We start from the raw sequence: 18,808 nt of genomic DNA, 5'->3' as shown, positions 1-18,808 counted from the left end.
ACAGGTGAGCAGGAGAAAGGTTCATTTTGCATGCACACAGGGAGCCTCACAGAAAATAAGTGGAAACCACAAAGAAGTGGTTCGATCTAGAGGCTTGTAAGTCATTTTAACCATGGGCAATAAATTGTGAAGTAATTAGACAAAGGAAGGGAAAGTTGTGTTTCTATGGCAATAAATCGGGATAGGTGAAATATATGAGGGAAAACTAATGGAAGATCAGGGTTATTTAGTAAGGTGTGTTATGAGACTCAATTTGATGCTTTCATCATTTAAGAGTTGAGAGTGTTTTCAGCGACTCAGTCATACTCCTCTTCCTGGTTCTGGAAGAAGTCACACCTTTGCAAAGGGAAATTTGTGTCCTGCTTTTTGACTGAAAGGGGAAGGGCAGAAGTTAATTGCTTTCAGCTCAAAACAAACCAGGGACGATGGGGGAGGGATAAACTGGAAGACTGGAACTGACATATATACTACTATATATAAAACAGATTAATAAGGACCTACTGTATAGCACAGGGAAGTCTATTTTATACTCTGTAATGCCCCATGGACTGTAGCCTACCATGCTCCTCTGTCCATGGGATTTTCCAGACAAGAGTACTGGAGTGGGTTGCCATTTCCTTCTCCAGAGGAGCTTCCCAACCCAGGGATCAAACCCGGGTCTCCTGCATTGTAGCCTGACACTTTGCTGTCTGAGCCACCAGGGAAGTAAATGACCTATATGGAAAAATAATCTAAAAAAGAGTGGACATATGTATATGTATAACTGATTCACTTTTTTGTACACCTGAAACTGACATGACATTGTAAACCAACTATACCTCAGTAAATATTTTAAAAAATTGTTTTGTCAAAGTAGAATATTTTGGTACAGCAAATTCTGATTTCCTTCAACACCTAATTAATATTAAGAAGTTTTTGACCTTACACATGACTTCATCGTTTCAGGCATATAAAATTAAAATTATCATAAAATTAACATTAACAACTCAAGTATTTTTAAGAAAAAGATATTTAAATTGATTTCCAATTTAAATGTTAAAATCATTCATTTGAAAGACTTTAGCATACTTTTAAATTATAGATGGTCTTCTTAGAGTGCATTTTCTTTTTATAATTGAGACTTTCCTCATTTAGTAGATTATGTAGTCACATAATGAGTTTGAAAACTCATTAACAAATTAGAGATAAAACCAGTGCATCTCTTTGAATTACAGTTTTTATACCAAGTCTAACTATATATCTACCAGGAAATAAAAGTTGGTTTAAAAGGGAGTATTTTTTAGTGTATTACATGATATAAAGAGTGCCTACTGCTCCAAAAATAAAATTTTACTTTATAGTATTGGAAAACAGTAAGTCTAGATGTGTTTAAGGTTTACTGCAAAAAGATTGCAAACTTTCAAAGTTAGAAATACAGATTTTGATTACTTTTTGCCCCACTGTTTCTCCTTTACAGGCTTATTATATTTGTGACAGTGAAATCTCTCAACAAGCATCTGCTAAAAATATTTTCTCTTGGATTATAGTTCTTTGTCTATTGTATTCTAATTAGAGATCTTTGTACATTAAGATGAATATTTGCAACTACAACCAAAGTAAAGTAAAACTATTTAATGCCCCTGGAAATTCTCATAACATCTGTTCCATAGCACTCATTCCATTCTTTGGTTGTCCCACATCCTCACAAAAAAGTGTGCTGAGACAGCAACGTTCACAGTCATCTTTTGTAATAAACATATGAGAATATTCTCAGTACGGTTCTCAGATTTATGTGTTTTCTTTACATTATAATTATGCTTTAATGTTTAGTTAAAATGATAAAGTTCTTACCTTTTGAGGTAGTTGTTTTATTTTATTGTACACTTCATATAGAGTATATGCATCTATCTTATAGATATCTTATCATATAGAGTATATGCATGTATCATGTTGATACATACATGCATTATATATCTAGTATATATCTATCCATTTGAATGTTGTAATCACCAGTTAGGCAACTTTACATTTATTGTTTTCACACAGTCAGATACAATATGTCTTTTGTAGGCTTAAAACTTGTAATTATATGTATATGCTAGGCAAAAGTTTTTAAAAAATGACAAAAATGCCTTTTATGGATGCCATCTATACACACACAAACTAACACACATATAGTATATAGTACATAGTAATAAGAATTATCAGGCATACATGTGTTTATATCACCTAATCATTCTCCTTTTTGGAATCTAGAATGACTCACAGTCATCTCTGAGAACAGTTTATTCATGACTTCATTATTCCTTCTGTGTCACCTTCCTTTTACCTTAGTTGCCCTGAGTGCTTAGCATATTTCAACTTTGAGTTTCAAGCAGACAGACTGCATCATTTACTACACTCCATACATGATCACTATTATTTTTCCTAAGTGGCCACCTTCATTTCAAATAGTCTCCCTGTCCCTCTTTGAAAGTCTATGTGTTGAGAAATGCAGTATTTGCTTTCATATCGGTAAACACGGATGTCACAGTCATCATGGATTCCAGCTCTCTGTATGTGAATTCCTGAGTCCTTTGAACTGAACTGAAGGGCACTTAGCAAGGAGAAGAAGACGGGAGATCAGCCGCCTTGAGGCTGTAGCCACTCCCTATGGTGAGCTCAAAGGGAGCTCAGGATAAGAGAACCAGGATACTGGCCCCAGATAGCTGAGATGCATATGAAAGGAATGATTTCAGCGGGCCTAGACTCTGGCATCTTCCCATACATAGATAAGTGCTAAATTCCTTAACTTGGGATACCTGGCTTTCTTTAATTCACAAAACATTATTTTTATGTTCAGATTACCTGTCTTTTGTTGCAAACATCTATATAACCTGGTTCTTGATGTGAGATGGAGCAACTAGAGATGCAAGATGCTGTCTTCCAGGTTTAAGTCCTAGAAATTTCTGCTGAATAAAACAACTCTCAACTTTTAGGTTGTGACTATTTTTTAAGTCTAAAGTATCATCTCCTGTATGTCAAATATTTCATAAAAGTTCTAACAAAAAATATTTTCTTTGATGGATATAGAGCTACGTCTGGCCAGCTGTTCTTTTTGTTTCCTAAATTGCATCACACTTAAATCTACATGTTAATCCTATGGTTTATGTTTGTGTTCACGAGTCTGCTTTTTGTGTTTGCACGTAGGTTTCCTTCTAGATGACAAGGTCCTGAGTAGAGAGATGAGACAGCTCAGTCTGTAGAAATTCCTGGAAGCATGTTTGCTTATCTAACTACTTGAAGAGTTTCCTTACTCACCTAAAGGTTCCTGTGAGAGCACATGAAGATACTATCACATCTCAGGTAACTATTATACAGTACATTCTAGAAATAAATTAATGAGCTTAAATTTAAAATAAACTCTTTGTAACATGTTGGAATTTACAAAGATATCTTGCTACAAATCATAATAAAAGGAACTTATTGATTTAGTTGTAAAGCCACAACTAACATATCAACTATATATATGACAGCTCCCTGTAGTGTTCTATCTGTCCAAAGTGAGATAAGTACAATATTATGGGAATAAATGAAGAAAAGACAGAAGAGCAGGGTCTTTTGCTAGGTCATGGCATTTTCCAATCCCTGTATAAATATTGTCTCAAAATATATGTAAAGCAAAATGTCTATCTTCTCCAGGAAATATGAACTAGTCATATTGGTTTCAAATCCTTTTTCTTGACAAAGTAAATATATTTTACTATTAAGATTGGATTGACAATTTCTGAAAGATAGAACTATTACCATGAATTATGTGGCAGTCTTGAAACATGCTAAATTAGCCTGTACTGACACAACTGAGCAACTGAACTGAACTGAACTTATATTTAGAAATGGAAGAACCTGCGGACTTCAGAATTTTCTCAAGGATATAGCCTATTAGATTTAAATGAAATAAAAACTGGAATGAATTAAGAATTTACCAAAATGCAGATCAGTGTAGTGATGAAATACAGTAATTCAGCATTACCTTAATGCATCAGTGACAATAGAAAATAACAGTTGGCTGTGAAATTATTAACCTTTTGTTCAATAAATGTTGATGTTTGAATTGTATCTGTGATTAATATGTAGTCTTGTCCAAAGCACATGATTCTTCATATGCCAACACATAAATATGCCTGATATAATAAGGACATCTATAAAAGGATAATCAAATACATTAAATTAAAAACTATATTATATCAGATTTTTTACTTTTCTAAAATAAATATTTAAATAATAAACTCTTAACACCTTTCATTGCAATCAAACTTGCCTAGAATTTGTAGGTTTAGAGGTACCAAATTAGTAAAAACTTGAAGTTACACTCAAATCCAATTCCCATCCTTCATTTTGTAAATACAAATGACCCCAGAGAGACTGAGGTGTGAAAGTGGGGTAGCCTTGAACTTGCACACCCACCCTACTTTCCCTTCTCTATTCCAAACCCTCTTATCTGAAGGATTTGAATATTTGAAAAACCACGTCTGCCATATCAGAGTTCCATCTCCTGTGACCGTCATATGGTTGTATTTGTGCCCAGCAGGGCATATCCAGATTGTCATTTTTTCTTCTTATTTTCTGGCCACTCCCTCATCCTCCTCTTATTCAAGGTCAGTAAAAGCCAGAGCGATCAGCAGTGAAAGAAGAAAGCATTTTAATGTGCTTTTAAATGTCTAACCTGAATGGTTAGGCTAGATGGGGTTGTTCTAGGACTGTCTTGGGAAGCTCTTGTCTGTCCACTCTTGTGTCTGTAACCTTGCTCTCAGTTGCCCTTCAGTAACTACTGAGATGTCACTCCTTGTCTTAGTATCTTCACAGACATCTGAAAATTTCACATGCACACCACCTCCAATCAGGAAGATCAATTTCTTTCTGTTAGAGGCTTTCCTGTGCTGTGCTTAGTTGCTCAGTAGTGTCCAACTCTTTGCAACCCTATGGACTGTAGGCCACCAGGTTTGTCCACAGGGATTCTCCAAGCAAGAACGCTGGAGTGGGTTGCCATGGCCTCCTGAGAGGCTCTCCTAGGGTGGTCCTCGTTTTGAAATCTTACTCTCTGGCCTTTCTTCTTCTTCCCTGTAACAACATGTTCACAAGGGTTACGACTTCAGTGATCTGTAAAATGTCTTTCAGATTTACCTGCTTTGTTTTGCTAAGTTGGCACTTTCTCCTCTTTTGTAATAGACTACTGAGGTCCTGTTTTTCAATTAGAATTTTTTGATTAATTCTTCGTGATTTAGAGCATCTTTATCTCTTCAAAGAATCAGATTCAGTTAACCTAGAGTAACCTCAATTTGGTACATAGCATAAGAAATGTTTTCTTTACTTCTACCTTTTAATACAGGCTTGTTTAGACAATCTTTTTCTGGTGACCTTAGCAGAAATTTAAAGGAAGATTTAAGTAAAATATTACAAGAGCAGAAAGCTAATTGGAATCTCAATTTAAAAATTAATTGCCATATCCTCCAACAATAAAGAGGTCAAACAAATCTCCACTGTATTTTGCCAGCAAGACATTTGCATTAGAAAAGATCAATAGAAGATAATATAACAGATTAATTTAGAAAGGCTAAATTAATTTGTTAACCCTTGTATTACCATTAGGGTGGGCGCTACTGAAGGAAATAAAACTGATTTTGTCATAATTGGTCTTTTTCCTGCTTTGAACTGAATGGTCTCTGAGAGTCTGCTATTATAATTATGGGTATGCATGCAGCAAGATGCGCTTCCCTGGTGGCTCAGAGGTTAAAGCTTCTGCCTCCAATGCGGGAGACCTGGGTTTGATCCCTGGGTCGGGAAGATCCCCTGGAGAAGGAAACGGTAACCCACTCCAGTATTCTTGCCTGGAGAATCCCATGGATGGAGAAGCCTGGTAGGCTACAGTCCACGGGGTCGCATAGAGTCGGACATGACTGAGCGACGGAACAGAACAGATGCAGCAAGATAGGAAACAGTTTTTCTGAACCTTTCTGGAGTTAGAGGCTTGGGGCTTAGAGACTGTCCATTGAAGGGGTATGTGTGTGTGTTATTTTCAATATTTTGTAGACATATGTATTTTCAATCAGGGTCCAATGAAACATCTGTCACATTGAAACATTGTTGCTGAATTACAAAAGGCTCTGAGATTCTTGGTCTCTGGAGTAGAAGAATTCAATCTGGGGCCTCAAATGAGGCTTGATCACTCAGAGCTTTGTGTAATAAAGTTCGTCTAGTCAAGGCTATGGTTTTTCCAGTGGTCATGTATGGATGTGAGTTGGACTATAAAGAAAGCTGATCACCGAAGAATCGATGCTTTTGAACTGTGGTGCTGGAGAAGACTCTTGAGAGTCCCTTGGACTGCAAGGAGATCCAACCAGTCCATTCTGAAGGAGATCGATCCTGGGTGTTCATTGGAAGGACTGATGCTAAAGCTATACTTTGGCCACCTCATGCGATGAGTTGACTCACTGGAAAAGACTCTGATGCTGGGAGGGATTGGGGGCGGGAGGAGAAGGGGACGACAGAGGATGAGATGACTGAATGGCATCACCGACTGGATGGACATGAGTTTGAGTGAACTCCGGGAGTTGGTGATGGACAGGGAGGCCTGGTGTGCTGTGATTCATGGGGTCACAAAGAGATGGACAAGACTGAGCGACTGAGCTGAACAGAACTGAACTGAACTGAAAGTATAAAGGAGATAGAGAAAGCTTCTGACATAGGCATCAGAAGGGACCAGAAAGAATACCCGCCTTCTAGTTTTTAGCTGGATGTTATATAGTGACTAGCAATCTGTTAATGAAAGAAAGGAATGTCTTAAAACTCAGAATGGCACCAAGCCCCTCACACACAAGATGTATTTTGGGATAATCTTGGCACCAGAGGATTCATCCTGGGCCATAAACTGATTGACTTGAATCTTGTAGAAGGGCAGATTACCATACAAATAGTTTCATTTGCATAGATTAGGGGAACAATATCTGAGTATAACATACTGGTTTGTCAAGTCTCTTCTGAGCCATTAGGTGGAACCAACTTGAAGACAGAGTTTGGGGTAAATGCATAGTCCATTAACATATCTTAAGACCAACATTTCCATAAGAAGAATGCATTGGTTAACTCAAGGTTTAAGAAAAGCTAAGTTCAGGTGGAACCAGGTGTCATTTTGGTAACACAGTATTTTAAGAGAAACCTCTTTTTAAATTTGTAGATAAGGAAAAAATATATCACTGCTTTGTTTCCTCCTGCCGCTTAATAGAGAGATTAAAAAATGTCTGACACTTGCAGCCTATTTCCTCCATTTGGATACCCCTGGCCTTCCTGCCTGTAACCCTCTCAACATGTTTTCCTTTCCTCTATTCATCCATTTTTGGGCTCCAGTATTTTAAAAAATGGGGACTTCCCAGATGGCACAGTGGTAAAGAATCCACCTGCAATGCAAGAGACACAAGAGATAAAGGTTCAATTCCTGGGTCAGGAAGATCACCTGGAGTAGGAAATAGCAACACAACCCAGTATTCTTGCCTGGGAAATTCCACAGGCAGAGGAGCCTGGTGGGCTACAGACCATCAGGTCACAAAGAGTTGGACACGACTGAATGACTGAGCACGGATGCAGCATTGAGAAGATAGTAGGATCCACTTGAACTAATTCCAGTTGGTTGGTTTCTGAGGACAACCAAAACACCATAAAAGGTGTTTGGTAGTTAGAATAGGAAATAGGAGTCCAGAATGGTGGTGGCTAAAAGATAAGGAAGGGAAAAGCCTGCAAAAATAGAACAAAGGAAGGTCCGAGGACTGGAGTGAGGACCTCAAGTAGGACAAACGACAGTCCTGGCTAGACAATTTACATAGAGCAGGCTCAGGGGGAGAAAAGACATATACAAAGAGGAGTCAAAGGGGTGGGGGTCTCTTTCTCTCTCCTGCACATTGGCACACTCCCCTTCTCTCTTCTCTTTGCATCTTTGGGTTGACATGGCCTCATGCCTCTAGGATGATGTTCCTGCTATTTTCTAAATAAAATAGAGCTGTAACACGGACATGTAAAACTTACTTGTCTAAGAGCTATAACACAGTCTGTTCGTAACCTGAGGGCTATATAACACAGTCTGTCCAAGACCTGAGAGCTGTGACGCAACGAGGGTTTTAATGTCTGTCACTCCAAATCTTAGCTGTGATGAGACAGAACCGAGGAGCATACACTCGCTTGTATGCACTTTGCAGGCACAGTACTTAGGAATTTCTTTCACAGTTCTTTTCTCAAGTTGCTCGATATCTCCTTGTGAGGTATTTCTCTTGAATAGTTTTCAGCATTTTCTCTCTGCTGCTGCTACTGCTAAGTCACTTCAGTGGCATCCGACCCTGTGTGACCCCACAGACGGCAGCCCACCGGGCTCCCCCATCCTTGGGATTCTCCAGGCAAGAACACTGCAGTGGGTTGCCATCTCCTTCTCCAATGCATGAAAGTGAAAAGTGAAAGTGAGGTCGCTCAGCCATGTCCGACTCTTAGCAACCTTATGGACTGCAGCCTACCAGGCTCCTCCGTCCATGGGATTTTCCAGGCAAGAGTACCAGAGTGGGTTGCCATTGTCTTCTCCAATTTTCTCTCTAGTACTATTTTATAAAGCCTGCTAATATCCCAGTGATCATCATAATTTGAGCAATCCAGGCATGAATAGAATTCCCTTCTAAGAAGTTTATTCACCTTGACCATTTCCCCTCACAGGTCTTTTGTTCTTTCACCAGAAAAAATGTTTTTCCCTCCAATTATCCATAGTGATTTGAAAATTTATACATATGATGATGGAGGCATTTAACTGTGTATTTTTTGTGAGATCAAATTTAAATGTTTAACTGGGCAATTTGTTTCCATAGGCATTCTATTATTTGAATATTATTATAAATATTATTTAACTTTGATAAATATTATTATTTATATTAATATTACAATAAATATATTGTATTATATATAATAGTATATAATTATAATATATTATATTATAATAAATATATAATATATTAATATTATTCAGTTCAGTTCAGTTCAGTTCATTTGCTCAGTCGTGTCCGACTCTCTGCGACTCCATGAATTACAGCACGCCAGGCCTCCCTGTCTATCACCAACTCCTGGAGTTCACTCAAACTCATGTCCATCCAGTCAGTGATGCCATCCAGCCATCGTATCTTCTGTCGTCCCCATCTCCTCCCACCCACAATCCCTCCCAGCATCAGACTCTTTTCCAGTGAGTCAACTTGTCGCATGAGGTGGCCAAAGTATTGGAGTTTCAGCTTTAGCATCAGTCCTTCCAATGAACACCCAGGATTGATCTCCTTTAGAATGGCCTGGTTGGATCTCCTTGTAGTCCAAGGGACTCTCAAGAGTCTTCTCCAGCACCACAGTTTAAAATCATCAATTCTTCGGCGATCAGCTTTCTTTACAGTCCAACTCTCACGTCCATACATGACCACGGGAAAAACCATAGCCTTGACTAGACGGACCTTGATTGGCAAAGTAATGTCTCTGCTTTTTAATATGCTATCTAGGTTGGTCATAACTTTCCTTCCAAGGAGTAAACGTCTTTTAATTTCCTGGCTGCAATCAGCATCTGCAGTGATTTTAGAGCCCCCAAAAATAAAGTCTGACACTGTTTCCACTGTTTCCCCATCTATTTCCCAAGTGCATCTATGCTTGCTAAGTTGCTTCATCCATGTCCTACTCTTGGTGATCCGATAAACCATAGCTCTCCAGTCTCCTCTGTCCATGGGATTCTCCAGGCAAGAATACTGGAGTGGGTGGCCAAGCTATCATGCAGGGAATCTTCCCGACCCAGGGATCGAACCCACATCTCTTATGCCTCGTGCACTGGCAGGTCGGTTCTTTACCACTAGCTCCAGACTGCCAAAAATATTTTCTCTTCCTCTTCATCTGCCACAGGGGACAGCAAGCTCTTTCTGAAAAGGGCTTGCCTGTCAGCTTTCTTGTTCCTGCTGTAACAAATTACTGCTCATATAACAGTTTGAAAAACACACTTTTTTTTTTTTTTCTGCTATAGTCCTAGGGGACAGAAGTATAAATTGAGTCTAACAGAGCTAAAGTCAGGGTGTCCTCAGGTCTGGTCCTCAGAGATCCTGAGGAAAGAGTTCATCCCCTCACCTTTTTAAGCCTCTAGAAGCCACATGGTCACTGTGGCCTCTTGCCTTCGTCTTCACATCTCTCCTGCTTCCTCCTCATAAGGACCCTTGTGATGACCTGGGATCCACCTGGATAACCCCAGGTATTCTCTCCGTCTTAACGTCCTTAATAACATCTGCAGTGCCCCCTGCCCATTACCATGAAGTTAACATTCTCAGGTTGTGGGGATAAAGATATGGACATTCCAGGGGATGGGAGGCATGGATTAGCCTAGACAGATAGTGACTGCTCAAGGATTTGCAGAACACAGTCTTTATCACACAGTCTTCTTTGTTTTGTTTTTTTTTTTTTTTTACTACTTTTTAAAATTTTTTTCAAAAACAATTTTGGAATCTTTACGTAAAAACAACCTTATCTTAAAATGGAGTAACTTCGGTTTTACGAGCAGCAAGCAAATTACAGAAGCAAAAATGCATTACGGGAGCATTGAGTTCTACATTAGGTCACAGCGTCTAATCTGAAATCACACCTATGGTTATATAAATAATCAGGTCAAGTTTATTGAGAACAGATCTATTTTTTAAACAAGTCTTAATTTGGTTATGTTTGCTAAAAATGAGGGTGATTTTAGGGAGAAAAGGATGTTTCAATAAATGTTAAATCCCAGTTTGTTAATGGCGGTCTACCAATGGAGGTAGTAAGACTAATTTCTTGGATAGTTCCTTGCTGTTATGTGATATTAATGTAAAATTTAATTGAATTCTTAAAGAACACCCTAAGTTTGTTTCTGAAGCTTATCTCAGTGATCTAACTTTGGATGAAGATCAGATGCCTCATGACCTGCAACCAGGACTAAAAAAAAAAAAAAAAAAAGACATAATTTAAAGGACTGTCTCCAACCTGGATGGAAGGACTTTTTTCAGAAGAAACTACACTACACCAGGATGAGAAGACAATGACATCAGAGGTAGACAGCTTGCCCAAGATGCTGGACCTGATTCGTATGATCATTTATAATGTTTTCTTGATTTCTTAGCCCTCTGCGTATAAATCAAATGCTTTTCTACCATAGGCCTGATCTTATGCTAGTTTTAGAAATTAATCCAATTGTCGGGTTTGTAGACATATAAAAGCTCATTCTGCTTATACAAAAACTCTGTTAGACTTGTGCCATCCTAATGTCCTTAAACCATGGCAACAGTCTGCTTCTAAATTGGAAAATTAAAAACAATAGCTGGAAATCAGAGTCAGGTCTATGGGAAATCCAAGATGGCTGCTTGGCTTTTTCCAGCTCCCTGACAAACCTCATTTTTATTTGATGGGTTAAAGCCTCCCTGGCGACAGGGCCTCCATAATGAAAAATCACAGAATATTAAGTTTTGTAAATTGTTAAATTAAGTTTCTAGTTTTGATAATGTCTAGTGTTTATTACGGAGAAGGCAATGGCAAGCCACTCCAGTACTATTGCCTAGAAAATCCCATGGATGGAGGAGCCTGGTAGGCTGCAGTCCGTGGGGTCGCTAAGGGTCGGACACGACTGAGCGACTTCACTTTCACTTTTCACTTTCCACTTTCACACATTGGAGAAGGAAATGGTAACCCACTCCAGTGTTCTTGCCTGGAGAATCCCAGGGACGGGGGAGCCTGGTGGGCTTCCGTCTATGGGGTCACACAGAGTCGGACACGACTGAAGTGACTTAGCAGCAGCAGCAGCAGTGTTTATTAAGACTCACTGCTGAGACAGTTCTTCTTTGTTTTGTTTGTTTGGTTGTGTGTTTATTTCCCAAGTCCTGTCCAACACTTTTCAACCCCCTAGACTGTAGTCCTCCAGCTCCTCTGTCCATGGGAATTCCCTGGCAAGAATACTGGAGTGACTTGCCATTTCCTTCTCTAGAGGATGTTCCCAACACAGGGATAGAACCTACATCTCCTGCTTTGACAGGCGAATTCTTTTCCACTGAGTCACGAGGGAAGCCCCATTTGTTCAGTTCAGTTCAGTTCAGTCGCTCAGTCGTGTCTGACTCTCCGCGACCCCATGAATCACAGACGCCAGGTCTCCCTGTCCATCACCAACTCCCGGAGTACACTCAAACTCATGTCCACAGAGTCGGTGATGCCATCCAGCCATCTCATTCTCTGTCGTCCCCTTCTCCTCCCGCCCCCAACATTTCCTAGCATCAGAGTCTTTCCCAGTGAGTCAACTCGTCGCATGAGGCGGCCAAACTATTGCAGTTTCAGCTTTAGCATCAGTCCTTCTAATGAACACCCAGGATTGGTCTCCTTTAGAATGGACTGGTTGTATCTCCTTGCAGTACAAGGGACTCTCGAGTGTTTTCACAGTTCAAAAGCATCAATTCTTCGGTGATCAGCTTTCTTCACAGTCCAACTCTCACATCCATACATGACCACAGGAAAAACCATAGTCTTAACTAGACGGACGTTTGTTGGCAAAGTAATGTCTCTGCTTTTTAATATACTATCAAGGTTGGTCATAACTTCGTAAAAGCATAATTAGCTCAGGGGGCCTATAAAAATGTATTACCAACACATTACCAGTCAAATCTGGACTCAGTTCAGTTCAGTTCAGTTCAGTCGCTCAGTCGTGACCGACTCTCCGCGACCCCATGAATCACAGCACGCTAGGCCTCCCGGTCCATCACCAACTCCCGGAGCACAGTCAAACTCATGTCCACATAGTCGGTGATGCCATCCAGCCATCTCATTCTCTGTCGTCCCCTTCTCCTCCCACCCCCAACATTTCCTAGCATCAGAGTCTTTTCCAGTGAGTCAACTCGTCGCATGAGGTGGCCAAAGTATTGCAGCTTCAGCTTTAGCATCAGTCCCTCCAATGAACATCCAGGATTGATCTCCTTTAGAATGGACTGGTTGGATCTCCTTGCAGTGTAAGGGACTCTAAAGAGTCTTCTCCAACACCACAGTTCAAAAGCATCGATTCTTCGGCTATCAGCTTTCTTCACAGTCCAACTCTCACATCCATACATGACCATGGGAAAAACCATTGCCTTGGCTAGACGGACCTTTGTTGGCAAAGTAATGTCTCTGCTTTTTAAAATACTATCAAGGTTGGTCATAACTTTCCTTCCAAGGAGCAAGCGTCTTTTAATTTCATGGCTGCAATCAGCATCTGCAGTGATTTTGGAGCCCAAAAAAATAAAGTCTGACACTGTTTCCACTGTTTTTCCATCTATTTCCCATGAAGTGATGGGACCAGATGCCATGATCTTGGTTTTCTGAATGTTGAGCTTCAAGCCAACCTTTTCACTCTCCTCTTTCACTTTCATCAAGAGGCTTTTGAGTTCCTCTTCACTTTCTGCCATAAGGGTAGTGTCATCTGCATATCTGAGGTTATTGATATTTCTCCCAGCAATCTTGATTCCAGCTTGTGTTTCTTCCAGCCCAGCGTTCCTCATGATGAACTCTGCATGTAAGTTAAATAAGCAAGGTGACAATATACAACCTCTGGCCTAAAGGCTGTTAATCAGCCTCTGGTCTGCTTTAAATCTGGCGTTTATTTAATTCTGTTTATGAATGTACAAATACTTTGCTATAAACCATAACCATACTGGAGATATTAACCTAATATTCACCACACACTAAGCATGTATTCAAACTACTGCACAATTACACTCATCTCACACATTAGGAAAGTAATGCTCAAAATTCTCTGAGTCAGGCTTCAACAGTACATGAACCGAGAACTTCCAGATGGTCAAGATGGATTTCGAAAAGGCAGAGGAACCAGAGATCAAATTGCCAACATCCGTTGGATCACCCAAAATGCAGGATAATTCCAGAAAAACATCTGCATCATTGACAGGCTAAAACCTTTTACTATGTGGATCACAAATTGTGGACAATTCTTGAATCAGTTCAGTTCAATTCAGTAGCTCAGTCGTGTTCGACTCTCTGCGACCCCATGAATCACAGCACACCAGGCCTCCCTGTCCATCACCAACTCCCGGAGTTCACTCAAACTCACGTTCATCAAGTCGGTGATGCCATCCAGCCATCTCATTCTCTGTCTTCCCCTTCTCCTCCCACCCCCAACCTTTCCCAGCATCAGAGTCTTTTCCAGAGAGTCAACTTGTCTCATGAGGTGGCCAAAGTATTGCAGTTTCAGCTTTAGCATCTTTCCTTCCAATGAACACCCAGGATTGATCTCCTTTAGAATGGACTGGTTGGATCTCCTTGCAGTACAAGGGACTCTCAAGAGTCTTCTCCAACACCATAGTTCAAAAGCATCAATTCTTCGGCCATCAGCTTTCTTCACAGTCCAACTCTTACATCCATACATGACCACGGGAAAAACCATAGCCTTGACTAGACGGACCTTTGTTGGCAAAGTAATGTCTCTGCTTTTTAATATACTATCAATGTTGGTCATAACTTTCCTTTCAAGGAGTAAGCGTCTTTTAATTTCCTGGCTGCAATCAGCATCCGCAGTGGTTTTGGAGCCCAGAAAAATAAAATCTGATACCGTTTCCACTGTTTTTCCATCTATTTCCCATGAAGTGATGGGACCAGATGCCATGATCTTTGTTTTCTGAATGTTGAGCTTCAAGCCAACCTTTCACTCTCCTCTTTCACTTTCATCAAGAGGACATTTCTTAATGAGATGTGAATATCAGACCACCTGACCTGCCTTTTGAGGAACCTATATGTAAGTCAGGAAATAACAGTTAGAAATGGACTTGGAACAAAGACTGGTTCCAAATAGGAAAAGCAGTACGTCAAGGCTGTATATTGTCACCCAGGTTATTTAATTTATATGCAAAGTACATCATGAGAAACGCTGGCTGGAAGAAGCACAAGCTGGAATCAAGATTGCTGGGAGAAATATCAATAACCTCAGATATGCAGATGACACCACCCTTATGGCGAAAAGTGAAGAAAAGCTAAACAGCCTCCTTAATAATGTGAAAGGGGAGAGTGAAAAAGTTGTCTTAAAGCTCAACATTCAGAAAACTAAGTTCATGGCATCTGGTCCCATCACTTCATGGTAAATAGAAGAGGAAACAGTGGAAACAGAGGCTGACTTTCATTTTTTTTTGGGGGGGGGCGGGGCTCCAAAATCACTGCGGATGCTGATTGTAGCCATGAAATTAAAAGACACTTACTCCTTGGAAGGAAAGTTATGACCAACTTAGGCAGTATATTAAAAAGTAGAGACATTGCCAACAAAGGTCCATGTAGTTAAGGCTATGGTTTTTCCAGCAATCATGTATGGATGTGAGAGTTGGACTATAAAGAAACCTGAGCGCTGAAGAATTGCTACTTTTGAACTGTGGTGCTGGAAAAGACTCTTGAAGAGTCCCTTGGTCTGCAAGGAGATCCAGCCAGTCCATCCTAAAGGAGATCAGTCCTGGGTATTCCCTGGAAGGATTGATATTGAAGCTGAAAGTCCAATATTTTGGCCACCTAATGGGAAGGGCATCTTCTGTTGCCCCTTCTCCATTTCTAAGATGAGTTTTTCTTTCCTTTATTTGTCCATTCATAGCCAGTTGTACCCTCAATAAGATAAATTTCATTTTCATCCGGAAGTTAATGAAAACCACACTGTCCAGTGACAAACTGCCATGTTTGGTTTAGCATAGATACCATCATTGGTGTTCCTAACCTGGCTCTTCAGAAGTCTAGCCACTTCGCATGCATTCCATCCTGCTCTCAGCGTTATCCATAGAAGTGAAGTTCCAACACAGTTCAGTTCACTTCACTTCAGTCATTCAGTCGTGTCTGACTCTTTGCGACCCCATAAATCACAGGACGCCAGGCCTCCCTGTCCATCACCAACTCCTGGAGTTCACTCAAACTCATGTCCATCCAGTCGGTGATGCCATCCAGCCATCTCATTCTCTGTCGTCCCCTTCTCCTCCTGCCCCCAATCCCTCCCAGCATCAGGGTCTTTTCCAGTGAGTCAATTCTTTGCATGAGGTGGCCAAAGTACTGGAGTTTCAGCTTTAGCATCAGTCCTTCCAATGAACACCCTGGATTGATCTCCTTTAGGATGAACTGGTTGGATCTCCTTGCAGTCCAAGGGACTCTCAATAGTCTCCTCCAACACCACAGTTCAAAAGCGTCAATTCTTGGGTGCTCAGCTTTCTTCACAGTCCAACTCTCACATCCATACATGACCACTGGAAAAACCACTAGACGGACCTTTGTTGGCAAAGTAATGTCTCCACTTTTTAATATACTGTCTAGGTTAATCATAACTTTCCTTCCAAGGAGTAAGCGTCTTTTAATTCCAGATGTTCAAGCTGGCTTTAGAAGAGGCAGAGGCACCAGAGATCAAATTGCCATCCACTGGATCATCAAAAAAGAAAGAGAGTTCCAGAAAAGCATCTATTTCTGCTTTATTGACTATGCCAAAGCCTTTGACTGTGTGGATCACAATAAGCTGTGGAAAATTCTGAAATTGATGGGAATACCAGATCAACACAGTTATTATCCTGTTAATTCATTCAATTAGGCATATGTTGTCCCTCCAGACCAGTTTTATAACTATGTCCTGTCTCCAGGAGGAGAGCTCCCTCTTGGGTCATTACGACAGTTTGCAAGTTCTTTATATAATGATGAAAAACCTAAAATACTGAAACTGATCATCACCCTAAGAGCAACTACTAACAACTGGGTCACGGTGGACCAATGTTGACCAACCCATCACATACAGCACTGTTTACACACCAATGAATCTCATACCATTTGAAAAATTGCCCTGTGCCAAAAAAATATTGTGTGTCCCATGAGACTGTCACTGGGGTCATCTAATTCCTATAACAACTCTACCTGGAAGGGCCATCAATCTTCCCATTCCAGTGAAATGGAGGTAACATAATGGTAATTTTGGACTTCCCTGTTGGTTCAGATGGTAAAGAATCCTCCTACAATGCAAGAGACCCGGGTTCCATCCCTAGGACTGGAGCTTCTCCTAGAAGAGGAAATGCAACCCACTCCAGTATTCTTTCCTGGGAAATCCCATGGAAAGGAGTCTGGCGGGCATCAGTTCATGGGGTCGAAAAGACTCAGACACGACTGAGTGACTGACACTTTCACTTTAAAACACGTGTAATTTTGGCCACCAAATCACACCCAAATCCATCTCTTTTGTGACTATCTAGAGTCCCCTTCCACTGTCTTTAAGTCTGTTTCATTCACAAATGGGTGGTGATAACACTGGCTAGGCAGCTTCACTCTGCTTTTCATCACGTTAAGGCTGCTCTCTTAGCAGTTCCACATTCCAGCTTTATTTATGGTCAACTAGAATGTCGAATCTCTGTTGTTCAGTCTTCTGCTCTGTCCAGTTTGTTGGTAACATTTCCTCTGGCCAATCTTCTCATTAACCAGAGGAATTCATGTGACTGGTAAACTGTGGACCAGCTGTTTTTTACTCTGATAAGCATCACATGAGGATGCCTTCTCACTCCTTCACTCAAGATTATTGAGATGACCCTGTAGATGAACTTACAATTCAGCAATTGTCTGTTTTTCCTTATCCAGAGAGGACAGCTCCAGAAGTTATCCCCAACATTGGTCATTAGTATCAGATCTGAGACAGGTGGGAGTGTTGTTCTAGCATTCCATGAACTTGACGGAAATAGAATGGTAGCCCAGCCCTGATTGTGATAGAATTCCAAGAGCCTCTTCCATATGTTATGATTTAATTTTTCCATTTACTACCTCTTTTTCCTGGGCTTCCCAGGTAGCACTAGTGGTAAATAACCCACCTGCCAATGCAGGAGACACAAGAGACATGGGTTCCATCCCTGGGTCAGGAAAATCCCCTGGAGTAAGAAATGACAACCCACTCCATTATTCTTGCCTGCAGAATTCCATGGACAGAGGAGCCTGTTGGGGTACAGGCCATGGGGTCACAAAGAGTTGGATGTCACACACATCTTTTAACCCATCTGTCTTCTCCATGGTTGGGTTTCCCAGATCAGCAGAAATACTACTTAACCTCAAAGATGATGATAACAGCAGACTAGCTCACATTTCTCTCCAGTCCCATTTCAAGGCAGATATTATACATTAGACAAGAAAGGAATCAAGATCTTCTTTCCCACTGAGTAATGGAGCTGCATTCACAGCTTGTTAAATTTAGCAACAGAGGAAGAAGTTAGAATAACCCTTAGAGAATACTTGGCTCAGATAGTAAAGACTCTGCATATAATGCAGGAGGGTCTGGTTTGGACCCTGGGTTAGAAAGCTTCCCTGAAGGAGGAAATGATTACTCACTCCAATATTCTTGCCTAGACAATCCCCTGGGCAGAGGAGCCTGGTGGGCTATAGTCCATGGGGTCACAAAGAACTTGAGAAGACTGAGTGACTGGCACAGTTTAGAGAAGACTTATTAACATACTTTTTCAAAGACAATGATTTGAATGTCATTTGCATCACTTGTTTACATGTAAATTTGCATTCAGGTCTAGAACAATGTACCAAGCAAATTGAAAGACAACTTTTATAAGGTAATGAGAGGAAGGAAGGAGTACAACAGCTGGCTTTTGATCCCTTCACTCAGTTTACCGCATCATGTGCCCCTGACAAAAAGAAAAGAAGAAAGGTGACACACTTGTTGACCTTGTTCCTTGGATGACAGGTAAATTGACTCAGGGGGTGGTATTTCTCAGGTGAAGAGATATTAGCTTCAAAATAACTTTAGCAAAGTGCCCCT

The sequence above is a fragment of the Moschus berezovskii genome, chromosome 7 (assembly GCF_049115385.1).
Source record: "Moschus berezovskii isolate FMDL1 chromosome 7, NW_MosBer_1.0, whole genome shotgun sequence".
Lineage (NCBI taxonomy): Eukaryota > Metazoa > Chordata > Mammalia > Artiodactyla > Moschidae > Moschus > Moschus berezovskii.
This window is presented reverse-complemented; position numbering follows the sequence as displayed.